We start from the raw sequence: 17,387 nt of genomic DNA, 5'->3' as shown, positions 1-17,387 counted from the left end.
TGATATGAGATGAAGTTACTGAGATAACCAAGAGTCAGATCATAGAAGTCCTTGATAAGGACTTTGGATTCCACTTTAAGAATGAAGGGAAGCCAAAGGAGAGGTGCTGTCAAATACACTACTAGGCAGATGTAGCTATTTAAATTTAACTACATTAAAAATTCAGTTCCTCAGTTCCTCCATCAACCATGTTTCAAGTGCTCAATAGGCACATATGGCTAGTGGCCCTCACACTGAACGGTGCACAAATAGAACATAGAACATTTCATTCTTCACTGAAAGTCATACTGGATAGCAGTTACTGGAAAGTTTTAAGAAGGGGAGTGACACAATCTGACTTACATTTCAAAAACTACAAGAGGAGGACAAAGCTATCAATAGAAAGGCATGGGAAAATGTTCCTACAGGACTTTGCCAGTCCACAAAGCCCCCACCGCCTCAATGGCAACTGGATATAAGAGATGATTTATGACTCACACTTGTCTGATAAGGTCCTCATAAGCACCAATGAGTCAGCATCCCTAGCACCTTCTCAATAGCAATAATAAAACTGAGTAAAGAACAGAGAATGGGGGGAATTCCCTGGCAGTCCAGTGATTAGGACTCTGTGCTTCCAATGCAGGGGGCACAGGTTTGATCCTTGGTCAGGGAACTAAGATCCTGCAAGCCGTGCAGTGTGGCCAAAAAATTTTTTAAAAGAGAGAGAGAATAGAGAATGGTTCAGAAGGGGGAAAGCATGAAAGCAAGAAACCTATTATCATGCTGCAAAAGACATGGCAAAAATCATCTTTAGCAGTGGAACTGGATTTGGGAAATGTCTCAGAGGTAAAGCAAACAGGACTTGCTGATGGAGTACATGTGGAGAATAAGGGAAATGTGAAATCAAGATGTATTGATATATTTAGCATGATGGAGTTGTGCAATTTACTGAGAGCTTAAAGGCTAACGAACAAATGGATGGGGAGAAAAAAAAATCAACAAATCCTTTAGCAATCTATGTAGTTTGAGATGACTGTAAGATATGAAGTGGATATGCCAAATAGACTTGAAAAAAACATGAGTCTGGAACTCTAGGTAGAGCACAAGAGTGAATACATATATTGGGAGCCACCTAGAGATAGTAAACTTATATCATTTTTTGCAGCCACCCAACATCTGGGACCCCTGTTATGTTTAGAAATTTCCTTACATTACAAATATGAGTGGGAGTCAGATTATCACCTTCCGATAATAAAGCTGGAAATACCAGATTCTTGCTTTCCCAGGCTTCCTTATAGCTATTGATTTTGCTAATCAGATATACCCATTCCAGACTTCAATCTAGAAAGTCAAAATTCAGAGGAGTTGGGATTAAGTGAAATTTATCCTGTTAAGGGTAGTAGCATTAGAAAGAGCCATGTCAACTTTCCAGAAGCCCTTCAGAGTGAGTAGGACAAGGGACATCAAATTTTAGTGAGGAACACTGGCAAGAAGCTAAGAAAAATATACAAAAACCATTCTACTACCTATTATCTTTGCTTTTTTTAAGTTGTAAAAAAAATTTTAAAATACTCCAAGAAAAAAAAAATCTGCTATGTTGAGGTCACATTGCAACTTATATGATTTATTTTATGAGGACTGAATCAGATACTATATTAGTAAAAATAAACAATGAAACTAAAGCCATCTTAATAAAAAAATGTTTTAATAGAGTAACAAATAAGAGAAAAAATAATTATTTAAATATGAAGATGGAAGATGTCTAAAATAGAACAGAAATGTTTAGAAAAAATTTCAATTAAACTAAAATTATGGTGTGACTGGCTCACTGATAATTCAAATAGGTACTTGAATACATAAAGGACTTAAAAATATGTACTGGTACAATCTAATTAATAGAAAAGGAATGTTTTAGTTAATACTCAAAATAAAGACATTTGTAAAAAGCGCTTTCCCATTTATAATATCTTTCTAAAGTACAAAACTTATAATGAAAAATACGTATGTAGATCAGTCATACACGTTCATGTGCTGCAAAAGGTCAGCTGTAACCAACATTACATTAATAGTAGAAGACTCAGGCTTAATCTTCTTTCTAAATTATCAAGAAACTAACAGTTATAATAAACATCTTTCTAATCATGAAAACTGTAGAGGATTTAGTTTAGAAATTCAGCAAAAAAGGTTTTATTCAATCTATACATACTAGTTTACTTTTAGTAAGGTTGGGGGGGCATTAAGATGGAACCAGCAATATATAACTTTTAATATCATGTTACTAAAATTATCAACACAACAACTATTGGCTAAGGAGATTTAGCGAAAGCAAATTTAGGAGAACTCATTTTCTAAGCAGTTATCTTGATAAGCAACACCTGACAAGAGAATAAAGAAAAGTTTTCTCAATCTTTTAAGATTTTAAGCTAAAGATGGCATTTGTGTAATCTACTGGGAACAAGGTAAATTCAATAGGAATTTACTGATGCATTCTTAGGTAAACAGTGGAACTGTGTTGAGGAGAATCAAATATTGTTAAAATATACTACCAAGAAGTTTATTTTGGAAATAAGCAAATGGCTGGTCAGGGAAATTATGTACTTTGAGGAGATAATTCTGTTATTGTTTTTTTTTTTTGTGGTACGCCAGCCTCTCACTGTTGTGGCCTCTCCCGCTGCGGAGCACAGGCTCTGGACGCGCAGGCTCAGGGGCCATGGCTCACGGGCCCAGCTGCTCCGCGGCATGTGGGATCTTCCCGGACCGGGGCACGAACTCGTGTCCCCTGCATTGGCAGGTGGACTCTCAACCACTGCGCCACTAGGGAAGCCCTATAAAACATTCTTGAAATGACAAAATTGTAGAAAAGATTAGTAGTTGCCAGGGGTTAAGGTAGGGAAGGAGAGAAGAGGTTGTGACTCTAAAAAGGCAACATGAGGGATCCCTGTGGGATGGAAATTTTCTCTATCTTGATGGTGTCAATATTCTGGTGGTGATATTGTGTTATAGTTTTACAAGACATTACCATTGGGGGAAACTAGGTGAAGGGTACCCAGGATTGTACCTGCATTATTTCTTTGCATTATTTCTCACAACAGCATATGAATTTACAATGATCTCAAAATTAAAACTTTAATTTTAAAAAATGGAAAAAGCAACACACTGGCCTAACCCATACCAATGAATCTAAAAGTTTTGGAAAATGGGACCAAAAAGATAAAACTCCAAGAAGATCATGTAGCTAGTGGCAGAGGTAAGATATCTAACTGGGTCTTTGCTCCCTTTTTAACACAAGAATGCTCCATCTCTGCTTCAGGACTAAACCCCAGTGAAAATATCTATTTTAAATAGTCAGAGGACTTCCCTGGTGGTGCAGGGGTTGGAAATACGCCTGCCAATGCAGGGGACACAGGTTCAAGCCCTGATCCGGGAAGATCTCACATGCCACAGAGCAACTAAGCCCGAGCACCACGACTACTGAGCCTGCGCTCTAGAGCCTGCAAGCCACAACTGCTGAAGCCTGGGCGCCACAACTATGGAAGCCCACAAACCTAGAGCCTGGGCTCTGCAACAAGAGAAGCCACTGCAATGAGAAGCCCGCACACCGCAACCAAGAGTAGCTCCCAATTGCCACAACTAGAGAATGCCCACGCACAGCAACGAAGACCCAACACAGCCAAATATAAATTAAAAAAACTTTTTTTTAAAAAGTCAGAATATTTGCCCTGTAAAGAATTACAGTTAGAAAATAACCATTTAATGAATTTCATTCTTTCATGTATTCTACAAAAATACATTTGAGTGTTTACATGATACAGACATTGCACTAGGCTCTGGATATATAATAACATAGAACACAGATGCAATTTTGAAGAAATACTATAGAAAATGTATTAATACTAGGTGTTGAGGGAACATATAAGAGGAACTCAGTTTTCAAATTTGGGGTTTGGAAGGCTTCTTAACATACAAATGCCCTGAATTGGAAGTAAAAGGAAGACAGCAGGAAGGAATTCTCAGTCTTCATCTACTGGACCTACTAGGAAAGCATTCCCTCCTCATTAAATCACTTTTTTTTCACTTAGATTCTAGAACACCACATCCTCATGGATTTTATCCTACATCATTCCTTCTCAGTCTAAACTTTCCCTGGTTCTTCCTCATCTCCCTGTCCTCTTAGAGTGTACCAGGGCTCAGGTTTTAGTATCCTCTGCTCTATCCTTTAGAGATCTCATTAGTTTCAAAGCTTTTAAATACTACCTCTATGCCAATGACTCCCACATTTATATATGGAGATCACACCTCTCCTGAACTTCAGATTTGTTCGTATATTTAAACAGACATACCTACCTAGCAGTCTAATGGGCCTCTCAAACTTAATATGGCCAAAATGAACTCCAGATCTTTCTCTCAAACTATATTCCATCCAGGGCCTTCCCCCTCCTGTCCTTCCAGTGGCTCATACCAACTCCTTGACTTCACTGTTTGTCTTATGCTGCACATGTAATCCATCAGCATCTCCTGTTGGCTCTACCTTCAAAATAAACCCAGAATCCCACCATTCCCTACCACCTCCACCTCTACCTCCTAATTAAAAAAGTAAGTCTGATCATATCACTTCTCAGAACTCCTCAGTGGCTCCTGATTATACTGGGGAAAAGCTCTATTAATGGTTTATAAGCCCTTCTACAATCTGCCAATCACCTATTACCCTATTCCTATTACCTCTCTACCTCACTTTTTCCTTTCTGTCAAACTGATATCCCTCCATGTTCCTGCTTAGGACTCCATACTAGCTGGTCCATCTACCTAAACCACTCTCCCTGCTCCCGCACTGCCCCCATATCTGCATGGCTACTTCCCTTTCTTCCTTCTAGTCTTTCCTGAAATATCAATTTCTCAATGAACACTTAACTTGACGACCTTATTTAAAATTGCAACTCTCGTGCTTGCTTGGGCAGCACATACACTAACATTAGAACAATACAGAGGACATTAGCATGGCCCCTGCACAAGGATGACACACAAATTCATAAAGTGTTACATATTTTTGACAGAAAAATTTAAAGTAAATGTGGCAAAATATTAACAACATTTGATTCTGGGTCAACGACATATGGGAGTCCTTTGCACAATTCTTGGGACCTTCTAATAAGTCTTAAGTTTTTTGAGAATAAAAGTTTAAAATTTTTAAAACAAAAAAACAGAAAAAAATTTAACTCCCTTTTATATCTTCCCTGCTCTACTTTTTCTTTCTTGATAACATTCATCAACTTGTAAAAACTATATAATTACATATTTACTATGGGTTTTGTTTATTGTCTGTCTCTCCCCACTAAGGCATAAGTTTCGTAAGAGCAGACATTTCTGTCTGTTTTGTTTCCTAGTGTATTCCATGCACCTAGAGCAGTACCTGGCACCATACAGCCAATATTATTCGTTATATTAAAACTTCAAAGGACGAGGACCATGATTAGACAGTCTAGAGGTAGAATAGTTCCTAGAGATGAAAAAGTATAAGGTGGGACCACTGGAGTACATGGCTGAACCAGTGTGGAAATAAAGTTGACAGGAAATATGGCAGTAGAGGAACTAAGAAACTAACATGTTGCATCAGCTGGGCTGTACATTCGAATGTAGAAGTCAGCATGTAGGTAGACAGAAAGACAGTAAGCCAAGTTCAAGTTATAGCAGGGAAAATGGGGACACAGTTTGAAAAGTGATTAAGATTAGACGGGGTAGTTTATTGTATATGGATGAAGGCCCCACATTAGGATATTAGGGTATTAGAATACCATAGAAAGTTCTAAGCTAGAAACGAGGCCTACTATGGAAAATTCTTCCTAATACATAGTCACAATCAAATCTTCTGTTCAACTTAAAAACAATTTCAGAAAAAAAAAAAAAAAAAAAAACCAATTTCAGGGCTTCCCTGGTGGCGTGGTGGTTGAGAGTCCGCCTGCCGACGCAGGGGACATGGGCTCGTGCCCCGCTCCCGGAAGATCCCACATGCCGCGGAGCAGCTGGGCCCGTGAGCCATGGCCGCTGAGCCTGCGCGTCCGGAGCCTGTGCTCCGCAACGGGAGAAGCCACAACAGTGAGAGGCCCATGTACTGCAAAAAAAACCAAAAACCCCCCACCCCAAAAAACAATTTCAGTTAATCTAGATAATTCAATTTTATAAATTCATCCTAGTCAAACAAAAATTGTTAGTGGAAATGATCCTAATTACTATGGCAACTTAGCTACATGGACACAAGTAAATGTTGTAAAAATAAAATATCTTAAATCTTGGGTGACCTATGACAAAAGATTTGATTACTCACTCCTTCTGTTCTTCCATCCACTGATAATAGGAAGCAGGTGTTCAGAGGTGAGGGAGGAGGACTAGAATCTAGTAACCCCAGTAAATACCTTTCCCAAGTTAAGTAAGTACAGAGGTAACCAAGTATTAACACAAGTAATTCCAAGTTCCTTATTGGAAATACAAATTTAGCTTGAATAAATTCCTAGTTCCCACAAATGGTGAATATGGAGGTCTACTGGACACCTCTGCTCTGAAGTACATGGATCCAAAAACCACAAGTTACCGAATCAAACTTGGGTCCACATGCTGACATGCAGTAAAGCCAATATACTGACACCAGGTTGTGATGAAGGAAAGCATGGCATTTACTGTAGGACATCAAGCAAGTAGTCCAGGGCAACTAGTGCTCAAAACATCTGAAATCCCCATGGGTTTAAGCAAAGCATTTTTAAAGGCACACTGAGGGAGGGGCATCCCAGGGCATGTGATCAGCTCATGTACAATTCTCTTATTGGTTGATGGTGAAGTAACAGGGCCCTGTCACAGAGGTTAACATTATCAATCCTTAGGCACCTATAGGCCTGGGGCTATGTACTCATGGTCATCAAGTAGTTAATTTCTTCCATTTGCGGGGGGTTTTAGCCCCTGTAAAACCACTCAGGAAACATGTATCAGATACTATTATATAGATACTTCATAGAGAAGCTAAAGGAGAGGATATAGGGGAGCGGTCTGTCCCAGGAAGGCCCCATAGGGTCCTGCTCAGTTACACACAGACTAACAACAACAGCTTGATTATGAGTTTAAAAAGGCAGTCAATGAAGATGTCTCTTACCTACTGAAATATCTTCAGTGATTACACACAAAATCATATACTCAGTCTCAGAAACTATTCAGATTTGATCAGGACTTGTAAATTTCATATCTAAACATACTTCATGCTTACATAACAGTATACACTCAGCTTACATGTTTTATCTGATATAGCTATATTTATGGAATGTCAGTCAGTAAGCTACAAACTAAATTTGATAAATTAAAATCACATTTTGTTACTAAAATTAAATATTCTACAATGATAAAAGATCAATTTCAGTAAACTACAAAATTATATAATGTTTTAGAAATCACTAATGTGGCTTTAAAAAAAACTGCCATATCTAATATCTAATTATTTTAAAAGCAAGGACAGGCGGGTGCGGGATGGAATGAATTGGGAGACTGGGATTGACATATATACACTAATATGTAAAAAATAGATAACTAATAAGAACCTGCTGGAGAGGGAAGACAACAGAAGCAAGAAAAACTACAATTCTGCAGCCTGTGGAAGGAAAACCACATTCACAGAAAGATAGACAAAATAAACAGGCAGGGGACTTTGTACCAGATGAAGGAACAAGATAAAACCATAGAAAAACAACTAAATGAAGTGGAGATAGGCAACCTTCCAGAAAAAGAGTTCAGAATAATGATAGTGAAGATGATCCAGGACCTCAGAAAAAGAATGGAGGCAAAGATCGAGAAGATGCTAGAAATGTTTAACAAAGACCTAGAAGAATTAAAGAACAGAGATGAACAATAAAATAACTGAAATGAAAACTACACTAGAAGGAATAAATAGCAGAATAACTGAGGGAGAACGGATAAGTGACCTGGAAGACAGAATGGTGGAATTCACTGTTGCGGAACAGAATAATGGAAAAAGAATGAAAAGAAATGAAGACAGCCTAAGAGACCTCTGGGACAACATTAAACACAACAACATTCGCATTATAGGGGTCCCAGAAGAAGAGAGAGAGAAAGGACCAAAGAAAATATGTGAAGAGATTATAGTCGAACACTTCCCTAACATGGGAAAGGAAATAGCCACCCAGGTCCAAGAAGTGCAGAGTCCCAAGCAGGATAAACCCAAGGAGAAACACACCGAGACACACAGTAATCAAACTGACAAAAATTAAAGACAAAGAAAAATTACTGAAAGCAACAAGGGAAAAATGACAACATACAAGGGGACTCCCATAAGGTAACAACTGATTACTCAGCAGAAACTCAACAAGCCAGAAGGAAGTGGCATGATATATTTAAAGTGATGAAAGGGAAGAACCTACAACCAAGATTACTCTACCCAGCAGGGATCTCATTCAGATTCGATGGAGGAATCAAAAGCTTTACAGACGATCAAAAGCTAAGAGAAATCAGCACCACCAAACCAGCTCTACGAAAAATGATAAAAGAACTTCTCTAAGTGGGAAACACAAAAGAAGAAAAGGACCTACAAAAACAAACCAATAACAAGAAAATGGTAATAGGAACATACATATCTCAAGTGAACACAGAACATTCTCCAGGATAGATCACATCTTGGGTCACAAATCAAGCCTTGGTAAATTTAAGACAATTGAAATTATGTCAAGCATCTTTTCCGACCACAACACTATGAGATTAGAAATCAATAAGAGGAAAAAAGACAGAAAAAACACAAACACATGGAGGCTAAACAATACGTTACTAAATAACCAAGAGATCACTGAAGAAATGAAAGAGGAAATCAAAAAATACCTAGAGACAAATTAAAATGAAAACGCGATGATCCAAAAACTATGGGATGCAGCAAAAGCAGTTCTAAGAGGGAAGTTTATAGCAATGAAAGGCTACCTCAAGAAACAATAAAAATCTCAAACAAATAATATAAATTTACACCTAAAGGAACTAGAGAAAGAAGAACAAACAAAACCCAAAGTTAGTAGAAGGAAAGAAATCATAAAGATCAGAGCAGAAATAAATGAAATAGAAACAAAAAAACCAATAGCAAAGATAAATAAAACTAAAAGCTGGTTCTTTGAGAAGATAAACAAAATTGATAAACCTTCAGTTAGACTCATCAAGAAAAAGAGGGATAGGACTCAAAACAATTAAACTAGAAAGGAAAAAGGAGAAGTTACAACAGAGACTGCAGAAATACAAAGCATCATATAAGACTACTACAAGCAACTCTATGCCAATAAAATGGACAACCTGGAAGAAATGGACAAATTCTTAGAAAGGTATAACCTTCCAAGACTGAACCAGGAAGGAGTAGAAAATATGAACAGACCAATCACAAGTAATGAAATTCAAACTGTGATTAAACATCTTCCAACAGAGGGAGCTTCAAGATGGCAGAAGAGTAAGGCTTGGAGATCACCTTCCTCCCTCAAAATACATCAGAAATACATCTACTGTGGAACAACTCCTACAGAACACCTACTGAACACTGATATAGACCTCAGACCTCCCAAAAGGCAAGAAACTCCCCACGTACCTGGGTAGGGCAAAAGAAAAAATAAAAACAGAGACAAAAGAATAGGGAAGGAACCTGCACCAATGGGAGGGAGCTGTGAAGGAGGAAAGGTTTCCACACACTAGGAAGCCCCTTCGTGGGTGGAGACCGCGGGAGGGCACGGGGGGAAGCTTCGGAGCCATGGAGGAGAGCGCAGCAACAGGGGTGCGGAGGGCAAAGCGGATAGATTCCCACACAGAGGATCAGTGCTGACCAGCACTCACCAACCCAAGAGGCTTGTCTGCTCACCCGCCGAGGCGGGCAGGGGCTGGGAGCTGAGGCTCGGGCTTCAGAGGTCAGATCCCAGGGAGAAGACTGAGGTTGGCTACATGAACACAGCCTGAAGGGGGCCAGTGCGCCATAGCTACCCGGGAGGGAGTCCGGGAAAAGGTTTGGAACTGCCAAAGAGGCAAGAGACTTTTTCCTGCCTCTTTGTTTCCTGGTCCCCAAGGAGAGGGTTATAAGAGCGCTGCTTAAAGGAGCTCCAGAGATGGGCATGAGCTGCAGCTATCAGCACGGACCCCAGAGATGGGCATGAGACGCTAAGGCTGCTGCAGCCGCCACCAAGGAGCACCTGCAAGCACATGTCACTATCCACACCTCCACCACTATCCCTGGGGAGCCTATGCAGCCCACCACTGCCAGGGTCTCATGATGCAGGGACAACTTCCCCAGGAGAACACAGGGCACGCCTCAGGCTGGTGCAACGCCACACTGGCCTCTGCTGATGCAGGCTCACCCAGAAATCCGTACCTCTCCCTCCCACCGGCCTGAGTGAGCCAGAGCCCCCGGATGAGCTGCTCCTTTAACCCCATCCTGTCTGAGCGAAGAACAGATGCCTTCAGGCAACCTACATGCAGAGGTGGGGCCAAATCCAAAGCTGAACCCAGGGAGCTATGTGAACAAAGAAGAGAAAGGGAAATCTCTCCCAGCAGCCTCAGAAGCAGCGGATCAAATCTCCACAATCAACTTGATGTATCCTGCATCTGTGGAATACCTGAATAGACAACGAATCATCCCAAATTGAGGAGGTGGACTTTGTGAGCAACGATATATATATTTATTTCCCTTTTTCTCTTTTTATGAGTGTGTATGTGTATGACTCTGTGTGTGGTATTGTCTGTATAGCTTTGCTTCTACCATTTGCCCTGGGTTCTGTCTGTCCTTTTTTGTTTGTTTGTTTTGGTCTTTTTAAGTGTAGTTTTTAGCATTTGTTATCATTGGTGGATTTGTTTTTTGGTTTGGTTGCTCTCTTCTTTCTTTCTTTCTTTCTTTAATTATTTTAAAAAATTTTTTTAAATCATTATTTTTTCTTTTTAATTTTAACAACTTTATTTTACTTTATTTTATTTCATTTTATTTTATCTTCTTCTTTCTTTCTTTCTTTCTTTTTTCCCTTTTATTCTGAGCCATGTGGAGGACAGGGTCTTGGTGCTCCAGGCAGGCATCAGGGCTGTGCCTGAGGTGGGAGAGCCAGGTTCAGGGCACTGGTCCACAAGAGACGTCCCAGCTCCATGTAATATCAAACGATGAAAATCTCCCAGAGATCTCCATCTCACCACCAGCACCCAGCTTCACTCAACGACCAGCAAGCTACAGTGCAGGACACCCTATGCCAAACAACTAGCAAGACAGGAACACAACCCCATCCATTAGCAGAGTGGCTGCCTAAAATCATAATAAGGCCACAGACACCCCAAAACACACCACCACACATGGACCTGCCCACCAGAAAGACAAGGTCCAGCCTCATCCAGCAGAACACAGGCACTAGTGCCCTCCACCAGGAAGCCTACACAATCCACTGAACTAACCTTAGCCACTAGGGACAAACACCAAAAAGAACGGGAGCTATGAACTTGCAGCCTGCGAAAAGGAAACCCCAAACACAGTAAGTTAAGCAAAATGAGAAGACAGAGAAACACACAGCAGATGAAGGAGCAAGGAAAAAACTCACCAGACCTAACAAGTGAAGAGAAATTAGGCAGTCTACCTGAAAAAGAATTCTGAATAATGATAGTAAAGATGATCGAAAATCTTGGAAATAGAATGGAGAAAATACAAGAAACATTTAACAAGGACCTAGAAAAACTAAAGAGGAAACAAACAGTGATGAACAACACAATAAATGAAATTAAACATTCTCTAGAAGGGAACAATAGCAGAATAACTGAAGCAGCAGAATGGATGAGTGACCTGGAAGATAAAATAGTGGAAATAACTACTGCAGAGCAGAATAAAGAAAAAAGAATGAAAAGAATTGAGGACATTCTCAGAGACCTCTGGGACAACATTAAACGCACCAACATTTGAATTATACGGGTCCCAGAAGAAGAAGAGATAAAGAAAGGGACTGAAAAAATATTTGAAGAGATTATAGTTGAAAAGTTCTCTAACATGGGAAAGGAAATAGTTAATCAAGTCCAGGAAGCAAAGAGAGTCCCATACAGGATAAATCCAAGGAGAAACACGCTAAGACATATTAATCAAACTATCAAAAATTAAATACAAAGAAAAAATATTAAAAGCAGCAAGGGAAAAACAACAAATAACATACAAGGGAATCCCCATAAGGTTAACAGCTGATCTTTCAGCAGAAACGCTGCAAGCCAGAAGAGAGTGGCAGGACATATTTAAAGTGATGAAAGGGAAAAACCTACAACCAAGATTACTCTACCCAGCAAGGATCTCATTCAGATTTGACGGGGAAATTAAAACCTTTACAGACAAGCAAAAGCTAAGAGAATTAAGCACCACCAAACCAGCTTTACAACAAATGCTAAAGGCACTTCTCTAGGCAGGAAACACAAGAGAAGGAAAAGACCTACAATAACAAACCCAAAACAATTAAGAAAATGGTAATAGGAACATACATATCGATAATTACCTTAAATGTAAATGGATTAAATGCTCCAAGCAAAAGACATAGACTGGCTGAATGGATAGAAAAACAAAACCCCTATATATGCTGTCTACAAGACACCACCTCAGACTTAGGGACACATACAGCCTGAAAGTGAGGGGGTGCAAAACGATATTCCATGCAAATGGAAACCAAAAGAAAGCTGGAGTAGCAATTCTCACATCAGACAAAACAGACTTTAAAACAAAGACTATTACAAGAGACAAAAAAGGACACAACATAATGATAAAGGGATCAATCCAACAAGAAGATATAACAACTGCAAATATTTATGCACGCAACAGAGGATCACCTCAACACATAAGGCAAATACCAACAGCCACAGAAGGGGAAACTGACAGTAACACAATCATAGTAGGGGATTTTTAACACCCCACTTTCACCAACGGACAGATCATCCAAAATGAAAATAAATAAGGAAACACAAGCTTTAAATGATATATTAAACAAGATGGACTTAATTGATATTTATAAGACATTCCATCCAAAAATAACAGAATACACATTTCTCGAGTGTTCATGAAACATTCTCCAGGATAGATCATATCTTGGGTCACAAATCAAGCCTTGGGTAAATTTAAGAAAATTGAAATCGTATCAAGTATCTTTTCCGAGCACAACACTATAAGACTAGATATCAATTACAGGAAAAAATCTGTAAAAAATACAAACACATGGAGGCAAAACAATACACTACTTAATAACCAAGAGATCACTGAAGGAATCAAAAAATACCTAGAAACAAATGATAATGAAAACAGGACGACCCAAAACCTATGGGATGCAGCAAAAGCAGTTTTAAGAGGGAAGTTTATAGCAATACAATCCTACCTTAAGAAACAAGGAACATCTCAAACAAACAACCTAACCTTACACCTAAAGCAATTAAAGAAAGAAGAACAAAAAAACCCCAAAGTTAGCAGAAGGAAAGAAATCATAAAGATCAGATTAGAAATAAATGAAAAGGAAATTAAGGAAACGAAAGCAACGATCAATAAAACTAAAAGCTGGTTCTTTGAGAAGATAAACAAAATTGATAAAGCATTAGCCAGACTCATCAAGAAAAAAAGGGAGAAGACTCAAATCAATAAAATTAGAAATGAAAAAGGAGAAGTAACAACTGACACTGCAGAAATACAAAGGAACGTGAGAGATTACTACAAGCAACTATACACCAATAAAATGGACAACCTGGAAAAAATGGACAAATTCTTCGAAATGCACAACCTTCCGAGACTGAACCAGGAAGAAATAGAAAATAGGAACAGACCAATCACAAGCACTGAAATTGAAACTGTGATTAAAAATCTGCCAACTAACAAAAGCCCAGGACCAGATGGCTTCACAGGCGAATTCTATCAAACACTTAGAGAAGAACTAACACCTATCCTCCTCAAACTCTTCCAAAATATAGCAGAGGGAGGAACACTCCCAAACTCATTCTACGAGGCCACCATCACCCTGATACCAAAATGAGACAAAGACGTCACAAAGAAAGAAAACTACAGGCCAATATCACTGATGAACATAGATGCAAAAATCTTCAACAAAACCTTAGTAAACAGAATCCAAAAGCACGTTACAAGGACCATACACCATGATCAAGTGGGGTTTATCCCAGGAATGCAGAGATTCTTCAATATACGCAAATCAATCAATGTGATACACCATATTAACAAATTGAAGGAGAAAAACCATATGATCATCTTGATAGATGCAGAAAAAGCTTTTGACAAAATTCATCACGCATTTATGATAAAAAACCCTCCAGAAAGTAGGCATAGAGCGAACTTTCCTCAACATAATGAAGGCCATATATGACAAACCCACAGCCAACATCGTCCTCAATGGTGAAAAACTGAAACCATTTCCACTAAGATCAGGAACAAGACAAGATTGCCCACTCTCACCACTATTATTCAACATAGTTTTGGAAGTTTTAGCCACAGCAATCAGAGAAGAAAAAGAAATAAAAGGAATTCAAATCGGAAAAGAAGAAGTAAAGCTGCCACTGTTTGCAGATGACATGATACTATACATAGAAAATCCTAAAGATGCTACCAGAAAACTACTAGAGCTAATCAATGAATTTAGTAAAGTAGCAGGATACAAAATTAATGCACAAAAATCTCTTGCATTCCTATACACTAATGATGAAAAATATGAAAGTGAAATTAAGAAAACACTCAAATTTACCACTGCAACAAAAAGAATAAAATATCTAGGAATAAACCTACGTAAAGAGACAAAAGACCTGTATGCAGAAAATTATAAGACACTGATGAAAGAAATTAAAGATGATACAAATAGATGGAGAGATATACCATGTTCTTGGATGGGAAGAATCAACATTGTGAAAATGACTCTACTACCCAAAGCAATCTACAGATTCAATGCAATCCCTATCAAAGTACCACTGGCATTTTTCACAGAACTAGAACAAAAAATTTCACATTTGTATGGAAACACAAAGGACCCCAAATAGCCAAAGCAATCTTGAGAAAGAAAAATGGACCTGGAGGAATCAGGCTCCCTGACTTCAGAGTATACTACAAAGCTACGGGAAGCAAGACAATATGGTACTGGCAGAAAAACAGAAATATAGAGCAATGGAACAGGACAGAAAGCACAGAGATAAACCCATGCATCTATGCTCATCTAATCTATCACAAAGTAGGCAAGGATATGTGATGGAGAAAAGACAGTCTCTTCGGTAAGTGGTGCTGGGAAAACTGGACAGGTACATGTAAAAGAATGAAATTAGAACACTCCCTAACACCATACACAAAAATAAGCTCAAAATGGATTAAAGACTTAAATGTAAGGCCAGAAACTATCAAACTCTTAGAAGAAAACATAGGAAGAACACTCTATGACATAAATCACAGCAAGATCCTTTTTGACCCACCTCCTAGAGAAATGGAAATAAAAACAAACAAATGGGACGTAATGAAACTTCAACGCTTTTGCACAGCAAAGGAAACCATAAACAAGACCAAAAGACATCCCTCAGAATGGGAGAAAATATTTGCAAATGAAGCAACTGACAAAGGATTAATCTGCAAAATTTATAAGCAGCTCATGCAACTCAATAACAAGAAACAAACAACCCAATCTAAAAATGGGCAGAAGACCTAAACAGATATTTCTCCAAAGAAGATATACAGAGTGCCAACAAACACATGAAAGAATGCTCAACATCATTAATTATTAGAGAAATGCAAATCAAAATGAGAATGAGATATCATCTCACACCGGTCAGAATGGCCATCATCAAAAAATCTAGAAACAATAAATGCTGGAGGGGGTGTGGAGAAAAGGGAACACTCTTGCACTGCTGGTTGGAATGTGAATTGGTACAGCCACTATGCAGAACAGTATGGAGGTTCCTTAAAAAACTACAAATAGAACTACCATATGACCCAGCAATCCCACTACTGGTCATACAACCTGAGAAAACCATAATTCAAAAAGAGTCATGTACCAAAATGTTCCTTGCAGCTCTATTTACAATAGCCCAGAGATGGAAACAACCTAAGTGTCCATCATCAGATGAATGGATAAAGATGTGGCACATACATACAATGGAGTATTACTCAGCCATAAAAGGAAACGAAACTGAGCTATTTGTAATGAGGTGGATAGACCTAGAGTCTGTCATACAGAGTGAAGTAAGTTAGAAAGAGAAAGACAAATACCGTATGCTAACACATATATATGGAATTTAAGAAAAAAAGTCATGAAGAATGTAGGGGTAAGACAGGAATAAAGACACAGACCTACTAGAGAATGGACTTGAAGATATGGGGAGGGGGAAGGGTAAGCTGTGACAAAGCGAGAGAGAGGCATGGACATATATACACTACCAAACGTAAGGTAGATAGCTAGTGGGAAGCAGCAGCATAGCACAGGGAGATCAGCTGGGTGCTTTCTGACCGCCTGGAGGGGTGGGATAGGGAGGGTGGGAGGGAGGGAGATGCAAGAGAGAAGAGATATGGGAACATATGTATATGTATAACTGATTCACTTTGTCATAAAGCAGAAACTAACACACCATTGTAAAGCAATTATACTCCAATAAAGATGTTAAAAAAATGGACTAGAGACCTAAATATAAGACCGGACACTACTAAACTCTTAGAGGTAAACATAGGAAGAACACTCTTTGACATAAATCACAGCAAGACCTTTTCTGACCCACCTCCTAGAGTAATGGAAACAAAAACAAAAGTAAACAAATGGGACCTAATGAAACTTAAAAGCTTTTGCAAAGCAAAGGAAACTACAAACAAGATGAAAAGACAACCCTCAGAATGGAAGAAAATATTTGCAAACGAATCAACGAACAAAGGATTAGTCTCCAAAATATATAAACAGCTCATGCAGCTCAACATTAAAAAAACAAACAACTCAATCCTACAATGGGCAGAAGACCTAAATAGACATTTCTCCGAAGAAGACAGAGATGGCCAAGAAGCACATGAAAACCTGTTCAACATCACTAATTATTAGAGAAATGCAAATCAAAACTACAATGAGGTATCACCTCACACTGGTCAGAATGGCCATCATCAAAAAATCTAGAAACAATAAATGCTGGAGAGGGTGTGGAGGAAAGGGAACCCTCTTGCACTGTTGGTGGGAATGTAAATGGATATAGCCACTATGGAGCACAATATGGAGGTTCTTTAGAAAACTAAAAATAGATTTACCATATGACCCAGCAATCCCAATACTGGGCATATACCCAGAGAAAACCATAATTCAAAAAGACACATGCGGGCTTCCCTGGTGGCGCAGTGGTTGAGAGTCCGCCTGCCGATGCAGGGGACACGGGTTCGTGCCCTGGTCCGGGAGGATCCC

General features: G+C 38.9%; 1 protein-coding gene and 1 non-coding gene across 5 annotated transcripts in view; one reads left to right on the top strand and one right to left on the bottom strand.

Annotated features, from left to right (window-relative positions):
* Window positions 1-17,387, bottom strand: part of ZRANB3 (zinc finger RANBP2-type containing 3) — a 275,954-nt gene that overhangs the window by 249,563 nt on the left and 9,004 nt on the right. The gene's annotated exons all lie outside the window — the stretch shown is intronic.
* LOC116757256 lies at window positions 4,919-5,025 on the top strand. The gene has a single exon (XR_004350903.1). It is a non-coding gene; the product is annotated as a U6 spliceosomal RNA (small nuclear RNA).

This window comes from Phocoena sinus, chromosome 7 (genome assembly GCF_008692025.1).
Source record: "Phocoena sinus isolate mPhoSin1 chromosome 7, mPhoSin1.pri, whole genome shotgun sequence".
Lineage (NCBI taxonomy): Eukaryota > Metazoa > Chordata > Mammalia > Artiodactyla > Phocoenidae > Phocoena > Phocoena sinus.
Note: the sequence above shows the minus strand (reverse complement) of the source record. Positions and strands in the feature narration are given on the sequence as shown.